General features: G+C 41.2%; 1 protein-coding gene and 1 long non-coding RNA gene across 4 annotated transcripts in view; one reads left to right on the top strand and one right to left on the bottom strand.

Annotated features, from left to right (window-relative positions):
- Positions 1-21993, bottom strand: part of LOC131682914 (serine-rich adhesin for platelets-like) — a 1216708-nt gene that overhangs the window by 272021 nt on the left and 922694 nt on the right. The gene's annotated exons all lie outside the window — the stretch shown is intronic.
- On the top strand, positions 21246-21973 carry LOC131682916 (uncharacterized). The gene is made up of 2 exons (XR_009304254.1): positions 21246-21655; positions 21723-21973. It is a non-coding gene; the product is annotated as an uncharacterized LOC131682916 (long non-coding RNA).

Here is a 21993-nt window from a genome sequence, read left to right as displayed (position 1 = left end):
AGTGTTGAGAGGGTGGAATGTCGGGAGAGGCCCGACAGAGAAACCCAGACAGTGGCCTCCAATAGGGAGGAAAGAGAGAAGGTCAATAGAGGTTCACAGACAGTGGCCTTTACCTTCTACGGAGCAGCCACGTCGATCAGAGCGGCGACCGAGTTCCCCTCGAAGGGAAAAGGAAAGGGCAATCGCAAGACGGCATCGAATGCGAAGCGCCCTAGGAAGTCGCCAGGAGAGGGTGCCAAAACCGACACCACTCGGCGTGCAACCGTCAAGGTCAAACGCCGCCTGGGTGAGGTAAGCGAGGGCGAGAGTGACCTCGCTGTGGAGAGCGATGGTACCAGCAACCCGACACGACCGGGGCAGGGGGGCTCAAACCCCTGGACGCTGGTTACCAAGAAAAAGCCGGCACCGAAACCGGAGGTACCGCGGCCTGCGAGGAAGGCCAAGGACAGAGGCGAAGCCTTGTGGTTAAAAACCGACAAGGACAAATACGCCGATGTCCTTAAATCGATGAAGGCGGCCGAAAGTCTCTCGGCCCTTGGGCAGGATGTGCGTAGCGTAAGACGCACCAATACGGGAGAGATGCTCCTGGTGCTGAAGCGAGGCGCACAATCAAGTGCAGTATATAAGGCCTTGGCCCAAGAGGTCCTTGGTGAGGGCGCCCAAATCAGGTCGCTAGGTGCGGAAACAACTCTCCAGTGCAAGCACTTGGACGAGTTCGCGACCGCAGAAGACGTCGTCGCAGCCGTCAAGGAGCAATGCGGCGTCACAATCGAGCGGGCCTCTGTGCGATTGAGGGACGGACCCTCTGGCACCCAGGTAGCCTACCTCAGGCTACTGAATGCGGATGCCAAAAAGGTAACCGAGAAAGGGAAGCTGAAGATCGGCTGGTCGGTATGCCCTATTAGTATACCCCAGCCGCCTTCAGTGGACAGGTGCTATCGGTGCCTAGAATCCGGCCATAAAGCTTACGAATGCAAAGGCCTAGACAGGAGCAAGCTATGTCGTCGATGCGGCGAGGAGGGGCATAAAGAGCGGGGGTGCACTAAGGCATATAAGTGCCTTATCTGCACCGCTAAGAAGCAAGCCCATAAACATGCTATGGGCGGACCTTCGTGTCCCTTCGGCGAGTTAAATAAGAAGAAGCCGTGAGAGTCACACAGCTAAATCTTAACCATTGTGCAGCAGCCCAGCAGCTGCTGTGGCAGTCGGTCTCGGAGTCGAGGACAGATGTCGCCCTCTTATCAGACCCGTACAGCATCCCTGCCGGCAACGGCAATTGGGTGTCGGACGGGTCTGGAATGGTGGCAATCTGTACAACGGGAAGGTTCCCGGTTCAAGAGGTAATACACCCCTCCGCCGAGGGTGTGGCGATTGCCAAGATCAATGGTGTGTTCTATTGCAGCTGCTACGCCCCACCAAGGTGGCCAATAGAACAGTTCTACCAGATGATCGACAGGCTCTCGTCGGACCTCGTGCGCGGGAAACCGGTAGTAATAGCGGGAGACTTCAACGCTTGGGCAGTGGAGTGGGGCAGCCGCTGTACAAATAGCAGGGGTCAAGCGCTAATGGAAGCGTTTGCGAAACTCGATACTGTGCTAGCTAATGATGGCTCCGCTAGTACATTCCGTAGAAACGGAGTGGAGGCGTGGATTGATTTGACCTTTGCCAGCCCGAGTCTGGCTCCAGGCATGGAATGGAGGGTAGACGAAGGCTACACCCATAGCGATCATCTAGCAATCCGCTTTAAGATCAACTATGGTGTGCAGCATCCGAGGGCGGGAGATCCCTGTCAGGTACGCGGGTGGAAGTCCAATCACTTCGACAGCGAAGCTTTCACCGCGGCCCTGGGACTGGAGGCCAACACCGACAGTCTAAGCGAGGATGCGCTGGTAGCTGTTCTATCACGCGCGTGCGACGCCACTATGCCGAGAAAAACACTGCCAAGAAACGGTAGATGCCCGGTATACTGGTGGAGTGCCGAGATTGCAGCTCTACGGTCAGCCTGTCTCAGAGCTAGACGTAGGATGCAAAAAGCTCGAACCGAGGATGCAAGAGAGAACCGCCGTGAAGTGTTTCGAGCTGCGAAATTAGCCCTTAACAAGGCTATTAAAAGCAGCAAGAGAGCGTGTTTCGACAACCTGTGTGAGAGTGCCAACGCGAATCCGTGGGGTGACGCCTACCGGATTGTGATGGCCAAGACCAAAGGGGGCTCCTCACCCCCAGAACGGTCTCCGGACCGATTGGCAACGATTATCGAAGTACTCTTCCCGTCTCGAGCCACAAGCCCCTGGCCACCTGCACTACGAGACAGTGCGGGCTCGGTCGAAATGGTGGCTCCAGTGACGAACGAAGAACTACTCGCAGTGGCTAAATCCCTAGCAATGAACAAAGCTCCAGGGCCGGATGGAGTCCCGAACAACGCTCTCAAGGCAGCGATCATAGCGAACCCGAACATGTTCAGGCTAGCTATGCAGAGATGCCTTGACGAGTGCCGTTTCCCCGATAGATGGAAAAGGCAGAAACTGGTGCTGTTGCCGAAGCCCGGGAAGCCGCCAGGCGACCCATCGGCGTACAGACCAATCTGTCTGATAGACACGACTGGCAAACTGCTTGAGAGGATCATCCTCAACAGGCTCACCCCGTACGCGGAAGGTACGGACGGTCTGTCAAGCAACCAGTTTGGCTTTCGGAAGGGTAAGTCCACAGTGGACGCTCTCAACTCAGTGATAAATACTGCCGAGATAGCGATCCAGCGAAAAAGGCGAGGTATTCGATACTGTGCGTTAGTGACACTTGACGTGAAGAATGCATTCAACAGCGCAAGCTGGGATGCCATCGCGCTCTCGTTACACCGGCTTAGCCTACCGGTGGGTCTGTACCGGATCCTGGAAAGTTACTTCCAAAACCGCGTACTGCTATACGAGACCGATGCCGGTCAGAAAAGGGTTCCGATTACCGCCGGAGTCCCGCAGGGCTCGATCCTAGGCCCGGTGCTATGGAACCTCATGTATGACGGGGTTCTGAGACTGAAGTTCCCTCCTGGGGTCAAGATCGTCGGCTTTGCCGACGACGTAACCTTGGAGGTCTACGGGGAGTCAATTCCTGAGGTAGAACTAACCGCAGAACACGCGATTAGCACGGTGGAGGAATGGATGAGCGCGAGAGGCCTGGAGCTCGCTCATCATAAGACGGAGGTAGTTATCGTCAACAACCGCAAGTCGGCACAACATGCAGTTATCCATGTGGGAGAAGTCGCGATCACTTCACAGCGAAGTCTGATGTCTCTCGGAGTCATTATAGACGACAAGCTGACCTTCGGCAGCCATGTCGACTATACGTGCAAGAGAGCGTCGACTGCTGTTGCGGCACTATCGAGAATGATGTCCAACAGCTCAAAGGTGTGCGCCAGTAGACGTAGGTTACTGGCAGGCGTTGCCGTATCTATCCTCAGGTACGGCGGCCCGTCATGGTCAAGAGCACTGAGGGTAACCAGTTACCTACAGAAACTGGAGAGCACCTACCGCGTGATGTGCCTCAGAGTGATATCTGCCTACCGCACGGTATCACACGATGCATCCTGCGTGATAGCGAGCATGATGCCAGGTGGGCTGGTCATTCGGGAAGATGAGGAGTGCTTTGAGCTACGTGGAAATAGGGGAGCCCGCGAGCGCACCAGGGTGACCTCGGTCGCCAGATGGCAGCGTGAGTGGGACAACTCCTCGAAAGGTAGGTGGACCCACCGGCTGATACCTAGCATATCGAGCTGGGTGGGAAGACCCCATGGGGAAGTTCACTTCCACCTGACACAATTCCTGTCAGGCCATGGCTGTTTCCGTCAGTACCTCCACAGGTTCGGACACGCGGAGGTCCCAGTCTGCCCGGACTGCCCAGGTGTAGATGAAACTGCCGAGCACATACTGTTCGTATGTCATCGGTTCGACGTCGAAAGAAGAGCAATGCTTGACGTCTGTGGCTGGGACACAACCCCGGATACCCTTATTCAGCGGATGTGTCAAACGGTGGAGAAGTGGAACGCAGTCTCGGCTGCTACCATCCAGATTGCCAATAGGCTACAGGTAATCTGGCGAACCGAGCAACAGATGGCGGGCACGGCTAACTAGTGATTGGTTAGTTGGAGCGAAAAAGGCCAAGCGCAAAATAAGAGAGTGAATGGTCTGTTCATGCCGAGGTAGGTTGGCGCAGCGAATGGCAACCGCGTAAGGGGTAAACATGCCAAGACGGGAGGGTCGTAGCGTAGTATGTTGGAACTAAGCTATCGATGCCTCATGGCGTGGCAGAGGAGTGAAAGGGTGAGCATCCAAGTCAGTCTCACACTGCATGTTAAGGGTGAGCATAAAAGTCAGCCTCACAGGTTGGTAGAGGCTAGCACAAAAGTCAGCCTAGCAAGGAATGAAAAAGGTGAGCACAAAAGTCAGCCTCGCATGGTATGTCAGAAGTGGGTCCTAAGAAAAATGTCCCACATGGGATGCCAGAGGGAGTGACAAAGGTACAATAGAGTGGCACGATTGAGAGTGAATCAGGTGATAGGGTGAGCACCCAAGTCAGCCTCACATGGATGGGTAGGGCGAGCACAAAAGTAAGCCTAGCAAGGAATGAGTACGGTGAGCACACAAGTCAGCCTCGCATGGAACGTAAAAGGTGAGCACAAAAGTCAGCCTCATGTGGGAGTGTTTGAGAGTGAATCAAAGTGTGATTGAGAGAGCACCCAAGTAAGCCTCATACAGGATGTATGATCGCGTGAGTGAGAGTGAATGAGTACATATAGTACAGCCATCCCCCCAGAAGTAATACCGAGAGGTAGTTCCTGGGAGGAATGATGGCGGAGCCCAATGGAGTTTAGTCGGTATTAATGGCTGGTCACCATTCGAGTCCGACACGCCCCCAGTGCACCCCGTGTGGTAGATTGGACCCTACCGTTAGCACGTGTACTGGGCTAGGACATAAAGGTTTTCTCCATTGTAAAAAGAAAGGAGTTTCGCGATGATAACCTAGTATGCTGATAAATTTATTTGGGTCTAGGAGCAGATCACTTGTGATGTATTTTTCAAAATCAACAAAATTGAATGCATTTTCTTGCTATCAAAATAGGAAATTAGAATGTATTTTGCGATACGTGTAAGACGTCAAAGCCCTGTAAAGCGGACCCTCCACGAGCAGAATTATTGTAAATAAATCAATTATTGATCAATATATTGACGGTGTAAGGGCATCTTAAAAATATTGATCATGTAGAAATCAAATGGGATTGACGGGATTGAAGCAGTTTTGTCAATATTTTTGTTGACAATATTCTTGTCTCGTGTAGGGTCCGCTTAAGAAACTAGCTCCAACAAAACATCGAATGAAGTTGATCGGGGCAAGGCGTTAGTTGAACAAACTTGTCTGCGAGGAAGTGCAAAAGTTGATGTAAAAAGTGACATTAAATGCTTTTTTCAAATTTGATGTGCATTTCTAGAGTGGTCTGTACATAGTGAATCCGGAAATAAGTATTGTTTATAATTATCATATCAGCAATAAAGGGCGATTAAATGGCGCGTTCCTTGGGTGATTTAAGGGCACATAGGGCGGCAAAAAATGACGGCGAAAACAAAAAATCACCCGTTTTGACAGCTCGTATACTATAGGGATCTTTAGGTGTGTGCGGGTTAAAGCATATTCTGATGCAGATTAGTACCGTGAATTAATATCTCAGTCCTTTTTCAGTTTTTAGGCCCGAAACTATTGAAAAAAAATAGTTTGTTTTCTTTTAGGACAATAACGCATCCAAACCCACGCGACTTGCACGACTCTATTGGCGATTTGCGGCAAAACTAAAATTAGTCATGCGACACCTATGATACAGCGCATGAACTAGCAAAGTGATACAGTTTATTTTTTTCACTCGCAAGTTAGTCGTAGCTTCCTACAAAAACTTCATTTTATTCTTGGAAAAACGTTACCAGTGCCAAAAAATGAATGTAACGAGTAAGAAATTTAGTTATATTTGCAATTATTTGTGGTTACAGTCAATTGAATCTATTTGGCTTATACATTTCTTCGAAATGCAATAGCGGTATTATGGTGATTATAAAAAGGCTTTCCATAAATAAAGTTTCAATTGGAAATCGAGAACCAATCAGCGCTAACGTTAAACTCCTTCATATTTTGGACTACGTAGGAGATTCTGTTAGGCCTATCAGAGAGAAGGATCGGCTGTATATGATGCAAAGCTGATACTTCCCAATGCACCGGATATATTATTTCCTCGCGTGATCCGGAGAGTTTCATGCATTTACATCATCTTATGAAGGTTTAATTTGACTTAGGAGAAACGGAAAATTATGTTGCGACGGCTACGGTGCTCAAAAAATTACATTTCGGAACCGCACACATGTAGCTCTGGGAATAATATTAGAAACCATTATGTTTTACACCATTTTCGCAAGATGTTTACTCAGCATCATTTAAAATGATACTTTTCCTTCGTTTTCGTAAGCAATTATTAACGACACTGAATCCCTCTTGATAAAGACTCGACACGTCAATCATTTGTTTACAGCCCCCTGGCAACCCTATACCATCATATGGAGTTTGACAGCGACCTACATATATGGGGCGTTATAGCTATAAAGCCCTAAACAAAGAATTATGTTCGGCACTATGCCCGATATTCAAGCAATCCACACGACGTTTTGCATCTTGTGGGATGATTTAATATCATATCATTCAGAAAATCGACATTTTGTAACTAAATACAGCTTCTAATCATTCGGTTCAAAATCAATGTTTTGCCTTTCATGGCAGTGATGCTGGCTGTACAGAGACGTCGTCCTTGACAGGAGGCTGTTTGTTTACCATTTATCTGTCAGTGTCATTCCAATCGAGTACTAAACCTGTCAATGTCATTCCAATCGAGCAGAAGACTTGTCAAATGTTGCAATCTGATGAATGAATTTTGGAAAGTATTGTGATAGCGAGTTAAAATATTTTGAATAAATTTCTGAATCGAATCTCTAAGGCAAGTTAAAACATATAACTTTTATCATTACGGTGTCTTCTAAAAGTTGCTTCAACCATTGCAGCTATCCGTAATGTTGTAATTTTCTGGTAAACCACAGAACGGGACCCATTCCGCACGAAGGTCGTAGTTTACTGGGAAGTGAAAAAACCAATATTATTAAAACCGGCGGTAGTTTTATTGGTACAAAACTTCACACAGCACTTCATGATGAAAAAATTATCGACGTTGCAACTCTGCGGTAACTGTAATATATGAGTCAACTGAAGTTAACGCTGTGACAGTGGTGCTAGTTTGCAGAAAATAATGTTGCCAACCCATTTTATTTTGTTGGGATAAGATGGCGAGTCTTTATTCAGTAATTCAGCGTCTTTAGCAATTATCAACTTTAAATTTGGTGATATGTTGTTTAAAAGTTATTTTCTTACCAATGTTTACAGAAAATATATCCACTTTGACAGAACCAAATGACATCAGCAACACTTTACTTCTAGCGCTATCTGTGAACGTTTTCAACGTAGAATCGCCAATAGGTTGCCTTATCAGATCTACCATAGTTTGCAGATGAAACTTGGGATGGCAGGCTGCTAGCGGATTGCAAAAGTACCAGATCATGTTGTGTGGGGTGATGTCCCGGTTAACAATAAGGCGAACGAGATATTTGCAGATACGTCTTTTAGTAGGACAACTGTCAGTTTGTTGGTTGAATTTAATTTGTTTTTTTTTTAATTTTAAAATCGTAAAAGAATAATTAAGGTTTGAGAATGATATGAGTGTACACGTAGGGACACCTGCTATCAATACATATGAAAAACTGACGCAATTTTTCCAAATTAAAGACCCCTATTATCACAGAGAACAAACATATAAGCTTAAACAAACTTTCCCGAAAAACCTGTGTAAACATTTAAATGAAAATACGTAGAAAATCACCATGACATACAGGTTCGCATGCGTGAATCACCATTGTATTCAAGTTTGCACACAAGTGCCTTATAGCAATTGCTGGCCGATCGTAGCGCCGACCAGTGGCAAGTTGCTACTTGCTGTTGTCATTTCAAAGCGACAGTTTTATTTCTTACACAAGTTGAAAACTTTACTTATATGTCAGTTCTCAGTGCTATTATTAAAAAGAAAAATATTGTTCAGGAGCGAAATGCGGGTTTAATAATATATTTCTATAAATTTCAGAAATAAAGTTTAACATTTTTTATTCACGGGCGTCAAATGCCGGAACCAATCAAGCATAACGTTTTCTTTATGGAGAAAGTATTGTGACTATGGTGATAAATATTTCGGCTCTTTCCTTGTGTTATTGAGCGTAGGTAAACGAAAATAATCAATATTTTTTATGTAACACCGAAAAATATTCACACAAGTACAAAACCACATCATTTAATCGAATTCGCTTTTCTAGGCGTACATGTCCTACGACGTTAACAATGAAACTATTCTGCTAGTGCTTGAACATTTGCATGGGGTGCCAGTCTGAAATAAGAGTTGCCAGTTTTACGGTTTTTGTGTCCGCCTAACTATGAATATAGTAACTATAGGTATCCCTACTTAGAACATTTTTGATTCCACCCAGCACAAGAAACTTGGTTCGAAATTCTAACACCATGTAAACAAACTCGATGAACTGTCATTTTTAAGCATTTTTACTCAGATGACGTCATAATGCACCCAGTTAAGTTCAACCGGAAAATGAGCCGGTATGCTGGCTGGTTCTACTTCGTATTCCGGCTCCAGTGACACAACCGATTTTAGCTACAATCGGTTGTGTCACTGGAGCCGGTATGCTTATTAGAACCAGCCAGAATTCCGGTTCATTTCCGGCTGACTAGTCGTGTAAAAGGGAAAGGGTAGTTTTCTATGTATTAATTAGAGCATTCTAGTTAGAGTGCGGTCAAGACTCGTTTGAAGTATCCAAACAAACAGAAATCTGACGTATTTCTATTGTGAATACGTCAAATTTCATGTTCGTTTGGATACGTTATGGCCTCATGGCCACACTCTAACTCCCAGTTAAACTCATTCCGGAACCGGTTCGGATTTCTGAACGGAGTCATTAGAGCATGTTCAGGAGCGTTTTATTTTGTATAGGAGTTTCAAAGTAGAACTGGAACTGAAACATTCACATCCCCAGCAGAGCGTTTTGTTTTATAATTTCGAATAGTTTTGTTTCAAAATTTAAAACTGTTATACGACTCCGTTCTATTTGTTGCTGATTTTAAAACACGTTTAGAACTGTGTTTTAAATACATGCCAAGTTTTCAGCACAGACACTTAGACCAGATAGACTGGGGAAAAATAAATTTGAATGCAGTAACGCTGAAGGAATGGCGAGATATGAATTTTAAGCTGAATAGAACATCCGCTACAATTGCTGCTGGGGACTGCAAGTTCTAGTTATAAAATTTTCAGTTTTATATAATAGAACTGTCAAAATTATGAATCTAGAACTGAAACACTCCTGAACATGCTCTTATGGATTCCAAATCAAATGCTACAACCAATTCCGACACAACCGGTTTCAACCGATTGTTGCATTTGATATGGAATCCATACTGACTCCATTCAGGATTCTGAATCCAATTCCGAATGGTTTGACCTAAAGGTGTTAGTATAAAGGTACGCAAAGAGTACAAAAAGTGAAGCCGAAAAAAGTTTACCTATCGAGGAAAATTAAAATCCAGCTTTGCTGCAGATGCATCAGAGATGGATTCCAATTGTGCTTGATAGGTAGGCTTTTTTTGACTTCACTCTTTGCGCAACTGTTCTCTATAGACTGTGGTTTGACCGGGCTAGAGTGCTCTAGTATTAATTAGAGCACTCTAGTTAGAGTGTGGCCAAGAGGCCATGACGTATCCAAACGAACATGAAATTTGACGTATACACAATAGAAATGCGTCAGATTTCTGCTCGTTTGGATACGTCAAACGCGTCTTGGCCGCACTCTAACTAGAGTGCTCTAGTATTAATGGGTACTATTTTATCAGAGTGTAATTTGTTATTTTGGCCAGGGATGCCAGGTACACAGATTAATCTGTGTTTCACAGTTTTTCAACATACTGCACAGATTTTTAAAACAGCGCAGATTTCCCAAAGTCCCTCTAAAGGCTAGTTTACAGTTCGGGAAATGTGTCACGGGATTTGAGTCACTGTGTTTTTTAAAATGTGCTCGGAATTTCTAATCCGATCGATGAATAAATAAATATATGCGTGTACATTGAAAAACAAAAATATGCAGAGTTAACATCCTTTCCATTGCCGTCTCTTTTATTCTGCTGTGATTTTTATGCATTTTCTAGCATATACTTCCCGCTTGGAAGAAAAACGGGCAGCCAGCAAAAATCCGTCAAGATTCCGGCAGCTGTCAAAATTATCAAAATGGCGCTGCCAGAATTCAGCTATACTCCTTCCAGTTATGGCAGGCAGATTAACCTCACCTGTTCTGTTGTTTATCGTTGTTTCATTTTCGCCATATTTACATTTTTCCAAGAAGGATAGTTTTGGCAGATGAAAAAATAGGGAGAAACAAAGATTTTGGTTTCAAACATGGTAAATAATATGGATTTCATGTCTCCAGACATGTTTTTATTATAAATTTACATAAGATTTAAAAAAATTACATAAATGCAAGCAAAACCTGAAGCGGTACAAAACCGGTCATATATAAAACTGTCAGCCAATTTCAACATTTGAAATAGCTCGCCCAAAGTATTTATAATGGTGTTGAAATGCTCTATGACACTGTAAAACTTATTACGGACACGTACAATACCGGTTGGTGAAATTAATCCGACCGAAAAGCTATTTTCGATTTGGTTTCCTCCACCTGGTGGAGGAAAACAAATCGTTGAACACACTAATACAGTTACACATTGTCAAGTACTCTATACTACTTTTTCCATTATACGGTCAATACTCTTGTCAACACTCTCAAGTATTGACAAAAATATTGAACGTTAAAGGGCCGCTAATATGGAGAGAGATGAATAGTGAAAATCAGTCAAAACGGCGACACTCCCTCTATGCTGATTTCAAAACTAGCATTTTGGCAACAGCTTCCAAAGGCAGAACTTTAAATGACTCCTATTATATTTTGAAATAATCCGTATGATGATGTTCACTTCGAATCAAAGAGATGAAATAACTCTAAAGCTTGTTTTTACTAATACATATAGTCTAGAATACATCTTACAATCACGATTTGACTAAATTCTGACGAAAATTTGTTTCTTTTATGATAATTGTAAATATCATCTCCTCCAACTCAGGCATGAGTAATGTTTATTTATTTTGCACGATTGGTCTGCTCAATAAGGTTCGTCTCTCTTCCTATACTCTCTGGTCCAATGCATAAAATTTACAGCAGAAGAAACGAGAGGCAGATAGAAAAATACACGGAGAACTTGCATTACCTACAGACACTTTATATAACAGACTAGCGGAGAGAAAAACAGTAAAACTAGCAACCATGAATGTAAACTGGCATCACGGAAGCTCCCATAAGCTTTGCATTGGCTTCCTCTTGTACTTCCCTCTCAAAACCCTCATGCTCGTTTGGCTGCACTTTTTGACAGTCCGTTTGGCTGCAATTTTTGACACTTCGCTAGTCTGTGTATAAAGTGTCTATAGCATTACCTAGCAGTAAGTAATCTGAAATCTGTGCATCCTACTTCCTCCAACGAAAAACGAAAGAGAGAGAGAATCCGATTGTACCCAAAAATAATGAAATATTCCCCAAAGCCGCCTAAACTTCATCCCATTAATTTTGAGTAAAAAAATCATTCCCTCTGCTTTGTTTTCCGGTAGCGAAATAAGGACAGCAGATTAAAATTACCTACTGGTAGGTAGTGGATTTGAAGCGTGTATGCTTTCGATGATTAAATAATGTTCTGTCCAGACAAAAAAAAATGCGGACGAACATGGTCAGGCGATTTAAACAGTTTGACGTTTGACTCAACTCGCTTGTGCTAATTCAGCTTTTTGTTGGTGGCTGCGTTCCCAAATGCGCACTCCACTTTGACAAGTCGTCCGTCCAATGTCAATTTTGACAAATCATCAGTCGTGTTAATTTTGACAACACGGTAGGCGTTGAATTTTGTTCTCGTCTGAAACGATAAACGTCAAAATTTGTGATCATAACAAACCCGGTTGCAGAGCGCCGGTATAGTTTCAGCGGAGAAGTCGTTTATTATCGAGCTCCATCTCATCTTTAGACGAATCATTGTCAAGGGAAGTCAGGCTTGGCTCACGCGGTTTTCGAATGGAGGGAGCAAACAAAGGCTATTGGCGAAACCATACTGCCCAAAGCGGAAAATGACACGGTCATGACTGACAGAGGACGGTTCGTCCCGTATTCCAATCAAATGCGTTTTTAAGATTATTCTGTTCCGTCTTGGTATTTGCTGCTGATTATCTGTGGAGAAAATGCTCAGTTGAAGGAAAGGATGACTACCTATATGTATGGCGTTTCCAAGAAAGAACATCTCAATTATAAGTCAATTCTATCATTTGACAACTGCAAACAAGAACCGAGAAGGAACAGCCCAAAAATCCTTTCACAACTACTCATGAACCTAAATGGATTGTGCTTCAAGGGTGTGGTTGAATGTATTTCTATGAAGTCCGAATGGAAAACTTTGACGATTATCGATCGGCCAGGTACTGGAAAAGTGAGGCTTCCTTATAGTTTCGATACAGCAACATTTTGAATTACCTTCGACTCTGCCTGCTGGTGTCAACACTCACCCCGAAGAGGATAAGAAAATGCTCGAATTGGCAGCCTTCCTGAAGTTAGTTGCCGAAAGCGGAAATGAGAATTTTATTCGGAACGACAACAACCTTATTAGAAAGCTGATTATTGTTAGAAAAGGTCAACAGTAATCTGGGTGTTGGCTAGAGAAAAAAATTTCTCCATTCGTTGGGATCTTTGCTGAAGGAAATCTCCGAACCGATCAGAGCACTGATTGCGAAAGTATACGATGTGCTTTTGGTCTAAAAATGTGAGGAGCAGGATCTGGAGGCGCCAATCAAGGATCTGCTGGCTCGAACAATACATATGGAAAATCGGCATGGTTCCATTATAGCGACTCTCAGTATCATCAAACGTAAGCTCGTTTTGACCTGACCTGACCTGCAAAACTGAAATTTTGAACTTTTTAAAGATCTTTTCTCATTAATAATCTCCCTTCAGAATGACCAGCGATCGATGCTTCATTCGGCCTATATCAAAAACTACTAATACGAATACTAATTAGAACCAGAATTTAGGGATTCGAGCCTCTGCTCTTACCAGAATTAATCACGTACGATATGACCAGTAATAAAGCAATGAAACTCGGTGTAAATTCGGAAAAGCACTAATCTTCTGACAATGTGATATCTTAGCAAAGTTTATTTAGATATGCGCGTTTTTTTGAACAGCATTTGTAGTAAAATTTACCATCTATCGCAACGAAAAATGCGATAAAAAATAACTTCTTAGCATAATGGCAAATGACAGCTGCAACGTTAACAAACGAAATCGGTTGCAATTCAGCCGGCTCATTAGTTTCGTCTAAATCTAATGTCGCTGATGATTGGTTTTCCACAATCTGCCAATTTTATAAGACGCTATCAACCGGATCACCGTATTACGCGTGGCTATTTGTCCAATTTTTGTAAGCCGATTTCGCAAACATACCCAAATTGTATTTTTAACGGAAAAACAACCGAAATTTTATTTTGATGTTTAACGTTTGAGACGAGAACAAAAATTAACGCCTACCGTGTTGTGAAAATTGAGACTGATGGAAGGGCTTGTCAAAATTGACACGACTGATAATTTGTCAAAATTGACATTGGACGGACGACTTGTCAAAGTGTAGTGCGCATTTGGGAACGCAGCCACTAACAAAAATCTGAATTGCCCCTAGGAACAAATGTAATTTCAATACTTAGACAAATTTTCTGGCGGCTGAAATGAACTTGGTTGTTTTTCGCATTTTTCTAACATTGCGGTTCATGTTTGGCTCAAGTTTAAAATTGTTTATTTAATCAATTGACGTGTTCACGCTTGTACTTTATTTGTCTAGTGCACTTCATTTAGACAACGAATGTGGGAAATTGTGGAATCGTGTGTAAGTATAGTAGAGCAAGATCTCTGACCTAAAGTCTTAATGAACGTCAGATTGTGGTAAGTTTTGGTTTGCAATACCAATTTCACCATTGATTCTTCCTATAATTTGGTGGTGATTACCTAGTATACTGGTAAGTTTATGTGAGTAGATAATGAATCCGAAAATTAGTATTATATGTAATTTTCATATTAGGCAATCAAGGGCGATTAAATGGCGCATTCCGTGGTCGATTTGGGGGTGATTTAGGGGCGGGTAGGGCGGTAAAAAATGACAGCGACAAATCGCCCAAATGTTGCATTTGAAATAGGCCCCTAATTGCCAGCAAATTGCTGGCAAATTGAAGGGCAATTAGTGCATCCGAGTTGGCAAATAGCCCCCCGTTAGCCAGCAACTTGCCCTTTTTGACTGGGGTGTGTAGGCTGCGCACAGATTTCAAGAAAAATGTCCTGGCATCCCTGATTTTGACAACTGTAAGTAGAAGTAGACGGGCAGGTTTTGGATAGAGTCTGTATACAATCAGCCCCATGAAAACTGTTTGTTGCCTGAAGCTGCCACCAAATACCAGTAGCGCTAGCTATGTTTCAAATGTTTAAGGTCTTCACATGAACTGCACAACACTGAAAGTGGGAGTCAAAATATATGAGATTTTTCTTGCATTGCTTATTCTCCATAAAATCCGAACTCTTTTTTTACCTGTATTCCAGGTAAGTACATCAAAATGAAGTTTGCATTCGACAAGTTTCAGGTCGAGTTAACAATATTGGCTCTTAGCAATGTGAACGCTGCTTAAAGCGTGTTCGCTGTCATTTTTGGCAACTATCCGAGCCAGGAAGCCAGCTTACACGGTTAAATAAAACAACCTGCAGAAAAGTTGTTTTAACTTACTTTTGAGTTGTGCGTCGCTTTCGCACTTATTAGTGTTGTCAAAAACCAAAAGAGAGATTCGACTCAGTCGTCTTCCGTGGAGGAAGGTACTTTTGAGTTGTTTGGGTTGAACTCAAAATTAGGTAAATTCAACTTAAATTTGAGTATAAAAAACGCTTTTAATCCACCTAACAGTGTGATGAGACATTTCTTATAACTCTTATCACTCTCTTCGGATATTATATCGTTTGAGAACATTTAGAACTTGATGCTTCGCGATGTTTTTGATAACACATACTACATGGGATAGTGGCAGGACTCAGAGAATCGCTCAAATCAGCATAGGACAACATCAGTGCTAGAAATCTCAAACCAAATCAATGGGAAAGCGAAAAAATGGCCAATAAAATAGACATACAAACGAATTATTGCTAATGCTCTGTTAATAAAATATCTAAATTCTTCATTAAATGCATTGTGGTGGGAAAACTGAATTTTCCTAAAGGGGTTATGTATATTGTACTGAGCCAAAACAATCGAAATTTTTTTAATCGATTTGAAGTTTATACTTTACTCAAATTTACAACGCGACTGAGAACTAAGAAATCAACGCTTTTTCTTGAAAAAAGCGATAGTAGCAGTGACACCATTCAAAGAAAATCAACAGTGAATATTTCCAGACTTGGTTTTATTTCCTATTTAAGAACTATTGTGTTTTTTATATCCTAGATTGCATGATTCAGTGATCGAAACCCAAAACTTCATAAAGTATTTGAAATTATTAAATTAAAATTTGTGTTTGCTATTGAAATTGACAAAATGATAGTATATATAGAATATAGTCCCTTTGGCGTTGGTTAATTTTTCGGTCCCACCTATCAGCATTGAAGTATCGCCCTTACGTTTTTCTACAATACCAATTTTACAATTTGTGGGAGTTTGGTGAAAATCGATCTTACTGTCCAAACGGCATAATTCCGAAACCGTAATTTTTGAAGTTTTAAAATTATGCAGAATTAATTTTTCAGACAATAGTAACAGTGTCTTTAGCAAATTTGTTGAGACTTTATTGTAGTCATGAATATTAACCTGAGAAAATTCACCATAAATACTTCTTGGACGATATACCGTCAAAATTACTTTATCAAATGATGCGCTGTTCGTTTGTAAAACTCATCGAAGATACTAAACCTCCGAAATTGACGGTTTCAAAATGATGCTATCTTGACCTTAAATTATTGTTTTGGAACATTTGACCTATACATATAATTGGTCATACAACAAAAATCAAATTCTCATCAAAATCGACCAGGACCTGCTAGAATCGAATGGAAATCGTTATTTTTCATAAATTTCTCTCTACATTCGGAAAGTGTTATCCTCGTTATTAATCATATTACGTTTTCGTCTCAACTCGACGCATTCCCAAAATAAAAACCTATTTTGATCCACCTAGGGGTGCAATTGGGCTTTTCTCATTTGTCCAGACTACGATTCCATGGCTGGTTATGTTCAATACGATGGTGGAAATGAATATTACATGTTCAGTACGATTTGCACATACGTACAATGGATCGACAGCCACGATCTTGAGATACTATGTGATACTGAAACATCGCTTGATCGCCGCTGGTTTCAAGCAATGTTTCAGTATCACATAGTAAGATCCGGGAGGTCCGGGTCCTGCCGAAAATTTTCAACTTCTTAAGAAATTTTAAACTAGTTTTAATTTTAAAACAGCAACCCCTCACTGCATACTCCCTCCGGGCCGGTATGATTGACGATTTTTAGAGTGATTGCATAACCTTTCTATATGAGAAAGGCAAAAAAGTCCAAAAAAATCAATTTTTTTCAAACATTATTTTTTCGAGTTTATATCAAATCTCAATGGTTCATGCATTATAAAGTCATTTGGCATCAAAAATACAAATTTGATTTTGAAAATTTTTCATTTCAGTTTATATGGGAATTTGCTGTGTGATTGCACTCTTCAACTCCTAACTACGGAACCGGAAGCCCAATCAATAAAAAAATCAATTGCAGCCGATGGGAAGGTTGTACCTTTCATTTGAGACTAACTTTGTGCAAAATCGATCCAGTCATCTCTGATTAACAGAGGTCATATTTTTTTCCACATACACACATACACACACATACATACATACACACACATACATTTTCCTATATCGACGAACTGAGTCGATTAGCATATGGCACTTGGCCCTCCCGGTCGGGATTAGATTGACGAATTTTAGAGTGAATGAGAAAGGCAAAAACATTTTTAGCAAATGTTTCATAGACATTAAATCAATTTTAACTTCGCTTTCTATTAAATAAAGACCCTCATTACAGTACATCTCTACAAAAGCGAGCTCAATTCGAAAAGAAATCTGAGGATTATGATTGATTACAGAACTCTGGAATTTTCTATTTGGAATGTTTTCAGGCAGGAATTTGATATTGATGCTATTAGGCAACTGTGAAATCAAGACCAATAGATCAATTACATATCAGGACCCCATTCCGACAATTTATCAAAAGTCCTCATGATGTTTACAACAAGAGGTTATCAATTTACGGATCAGATAATTGTTATTGTAATATTGAATTAAATCAGTCTGCATCAATAAATTTTCAATTGCAATCCAATATATTTTTTGGGTGTGGTAGGGAGGGAAGTTGTTAAACCCCAAAACCTTCTCTTGGCTACGCCGTTGCTTGGAGTTATTTACTTCACTTTCATTTTCCGATATGTTTCCGATCGATCCGTTGATTATAAGTTAGAAAAATTGCAGTCAGAAGGTTCGTACAAATGAACATTTTTGCACTGATAAGGTATCAAGTTCCTTCCAGACAACTTGGAAGTGTTCGGTGATTATTTCTAGCGGTTGCAGATAGAAAAATGAAATACCAAATTCTTTTTATCGTAATAATGTTTGGCTTATTTCAATGGATTATTACTATATTGAACAATAAATGGGCGACAAAAGGTAATCCACAAACAACAAGCCATAACTTTTAAAGTATTCAAAATAGATATGTGAAGTCTTCAGTAAAGTTATTCGCAAAAGTAAGAGCTACAAATTTGCTGAAGGCATTATTTCGATATAATCACTTCCAAGAAAAATTGTGAAAATATCTCACTCATAGGGAGATTAATCAGTAAAAGCACAATACCAAAAGAAAGGGCGTATTGCCTCCATTATATTCTCCGAAGATACTATCGACCTAAAATAAGCCGTTTTGGCGTTAATAATAGATTACATGTTTTTGGTCATATTTCTGGCAATGGGAAATGATAAAAATCTTTCGTCCGCATTCAATGTTAAATATCTCTTTTGATAATAGTCCGATTTCAACAATCTATAGCTTGTTTGAAAGGTATTCATTAAAGCTGTCTAAAAACATATAAAGTGTTAATCTACGTTGTCAATTTCGGCAGATAATTCAAAAAAACTGCAAAAAACGCCATTTTTACACATTCAAACATTCATATCTTGGGAACTAAACATCAGAATCAAAAACAAATTAATAGCGTTCATACTGTTTTTTAGTTCTTTCGTTTAAAATTGGTTTGGATAAGATCGGTTCAGCCATTGCTGAGAAACACGAATGAGAATTTGTCCGTTACATACACACACACACACAGACATTGTCCCAAATCGTCGAGCTGAGTCGATTGGTATATAAGACTCGGCCCTCCGGGCCTCGGAAAAAATATTGAAAGTTTGAGCGAATTCTATACATTTCTTTTATAAGAAATGTAAAACCTATCAATGAGTTGTAATTTTTGCCGTGGTTAAATGGAAACTACCTTCAACACGGTTTACCTAATTTTAAGTTCCCCCACCATACCACGAGATTGAGTCAAATGAACTCAATTTTAGGTAGTTTTTCGTTTCCGTGTATGTTGGCTTCATTCATTTTTCAAAGAAACGTCAAAACATTCACCCTCTTGTATACAATATACAATTGAGTTCTATAAGATGACGACACGAATGAACTCATGATGAATGAAGTTCAGGTTTGACAATTCTCGGTGGTTTGTTTACTTCGTCAGTTGCGTGAGTACGAGTGCAACGGGTACTCATCTGTTACACTCGAACTCACATAATTATCATGTAAACAAACCACCGACAATTGTCAAACTAAGTTCATCCGGCTCATTTTGCAGGGTTATGTCCGTTGGTGTAAAACCTAATAAGAAAATATACATAAGTAAACAACGCCTTTGGTTTTGGAGTTCGAAATCTGGTAAGTAAATAAATAGGTTTAGCTTTTATAATAACAATATGATGTGTAATGGATAATTACATTTTTAACAGAACAAAGCAACCCAGACTGCAATGAATGTGCCGTGCTAAATATAGTTGATATCTATAAAATATTGCTATTACGGGAGACGGGTGCCACAAATCACCTCCCGCAAACAATATCAAAAATTCATCAAATAAGTTGTGACGAAGAGGAAAGTCGATTTTGCTTGATCATTGTTACTTTACTCATTGGTTAACCCTATGAAAAATGTACTTTTCACATGTTCTGAGTATTCAATTACGGCCCATTAGATAAACTGGTTATCCATCCAACCAGTTTATTTGGTGGGCCGTAATTCATGTGTGATTTGCCGGTGATTCTTCAGCAGTGCACCAGACTGTGCAGTACCGGACGGAATACTCGATATCGATTCACTGCCAGTAGACGTAGCTGTGCTATCGACTTCATGCAAACTCTGTCAGTATGATCACGATGTAAAATACCTTTCTCGGAACGAAAATTCTGTTGTGTCACAAAATGCAATAATCAGCCATATAAATTCACTGCTCTTCGAAACTGACATTCTTGTCAATTTCTGTTGTAGGCCGGGTAGCAAAGACCATATCGTCAATAGTTTTTTAAATGTAACGTTCGTAAATCAATGCAGTTTGTTTTCGTTCTGCGCGTTGCAATTCTGTTTGAATTTCTGCAATAGATTTGGCTTTGACTGAATCTGTACAACTGTAGTTTTTCTTTGTTTTTATTTATAGATATCAACTAGGTGTCTATAATTCAGTTCAAAATTGCAATTAACCCATATATTGCCATATATCTGACAGTGTAATATTCACCCTTATTGTTTATCACGAACACTGGGTTTGTTCGAAACAGCCCCATGAAAACTGTTTGTTGCCTGAAGCTGCCACCAAATACCAGTAGCGCTAGCTATGTTTCAAATGTTTAATGGCAATTTCGTTTTTGACAGTGCACTACACCGGTGTAGTCGGTGCTACACTCATTCAAACTTGGGTGTAATCAGTCTATCTCTTTCTTTGCACTACACCGGTGTAGCACCAAGAAAAAACGAAAACGCCATAAGGTCTTCACATAAACTGCACAACACTGAAAGTGGGAGTCAAAATAAATAAATAATAACAATATATGAGATTTTTCTTGCATTGCTTATTCTCCATAAAATCCGAACTCTTTTTTTACCTGTATTCCAGGTAAGTACATCAAAATAAAGTTTGCATTCGACAAGTTTCAGGTCGAGTTAACAATATTGGCTCTTAACAATGTGAACGCTGCTTAAAGCGTGTTCGCTGTAATTTTTGGCAACTATCCGAGCCAGGAAGCCAGCTTATGTTGGCTTCATTCATTTTTCAAAGAAACGTCAAAACATTCACCCTCTTGGTTCGGAAGCGGTTTGAATGAATAGTAAACCAATTTGATGTTGCTGTCGTAAACGAAAATACGAACCATCGTTCGAAGTTCGTATTCGGCGTAAAGAAGAATAAGAAGAATGTATGATCTCAGCTCAGAAACATTGACTAGTGCAGAATGTAGTCGATGGTTATCAATGGTGTGTTACAAGTAATTGATTATCCAAACCATATACCAATATTTTCCAATCTTATAATCCTGCCAATGCCTGCCTGGGTGGCATGACTAAGCTGACCAACACTGGCGAAAAAATCCGTACACAATGCGAACCGTTTACCTGAGCGTGGTGAACGATTTCGCTTCGTTGCGGTATGGTGTACGGATTTTTTCGCCAGAGTTGGTCAGCTTAAGCATGACTTATCAATCGGGACTTACACGTTCAATATTTTGATGTATTGGCGGATTTCTGAAATTCCCATCAATGCGTCAATCCTATGTAAATGCACTTCTTCAATCCAACTTTTTTTCATTACATGTCCAATACGTTTGCGTTTCAGGTCCGCATATGATGTCTTATGTAATCCCCACAACAACTTTACATTTCTATCTCTACGTACATTGTTTGACGAAAGGCAACATCTTTCCACTCAATAGATTGGATTCGTACAGCTTCGAAAGTTGACCAGGTTCGGGTGCATCGAAGGTTATCGACATTAGTAGTGCCATCGGTGAGCTGTAGAACGAATGTGATGCGGCAATGAAAAAGCTAGCACTTCGTCCGCGCCCATGTTGCTAACCCTGCATTCAAGACCCAAGCATAGTAGTGCAACATCTGTAAGAGATTGGAACGGCCGTATGAACACCCCGGTCCAGACGAATAGCTGGGGAGGTACTTTGTACGGCGATGGTTCACTTGGCGATAGACCACTTGGAGTACTACTCGTGGGGTATGCGGAATGTGTTTGCCTTTGGTTTTATCCTTACCAATGCAGATTTCTCTATGCAGGTAACAAAACGCCTTTTACAGATAATATTCATGGCTTCTAATTGTTTTACTCCAACTTAACGGACAGACAGAATGTCAACAGACAATTCATATTCTGAACGTGAAGCCCATGAAGAGCAACTGCTAGCACGTTAGGTTTTGGCTGCGCAGATCAAGATGCCGGATACGTTGTGAAAAAACGTGGATGTATTTCAATATTAGATATACAACGAACGATAAGAATCATTACTGGTGCAGTTCAAATAAACCTCTAAAATAATACCACTGACAAATATTGAGCCTGGCTGGTTAATTAAATTTTTAGTATAATCTGCTCAACATGTGTTTAACTGTTTTTC

The sequence above is a fragment of the Topomyia yanbarensis genome, chromosome 2, assembly GCF_030247195.1.
Source record: "Topomyia yanbarensis strain Yona2022 chromosome 2, ASM3024719v1, whole genome shotgun sequence".
Lineage (NCBI taxonomy): Eukaryota > Metazoa > Arthropoda > Insecta > Diptera > Culicidae > Topomyia > Topomyia yanbarensis.
This window is presented reverse-complemented; position numbering and strand designations above follow the sequence as displayed.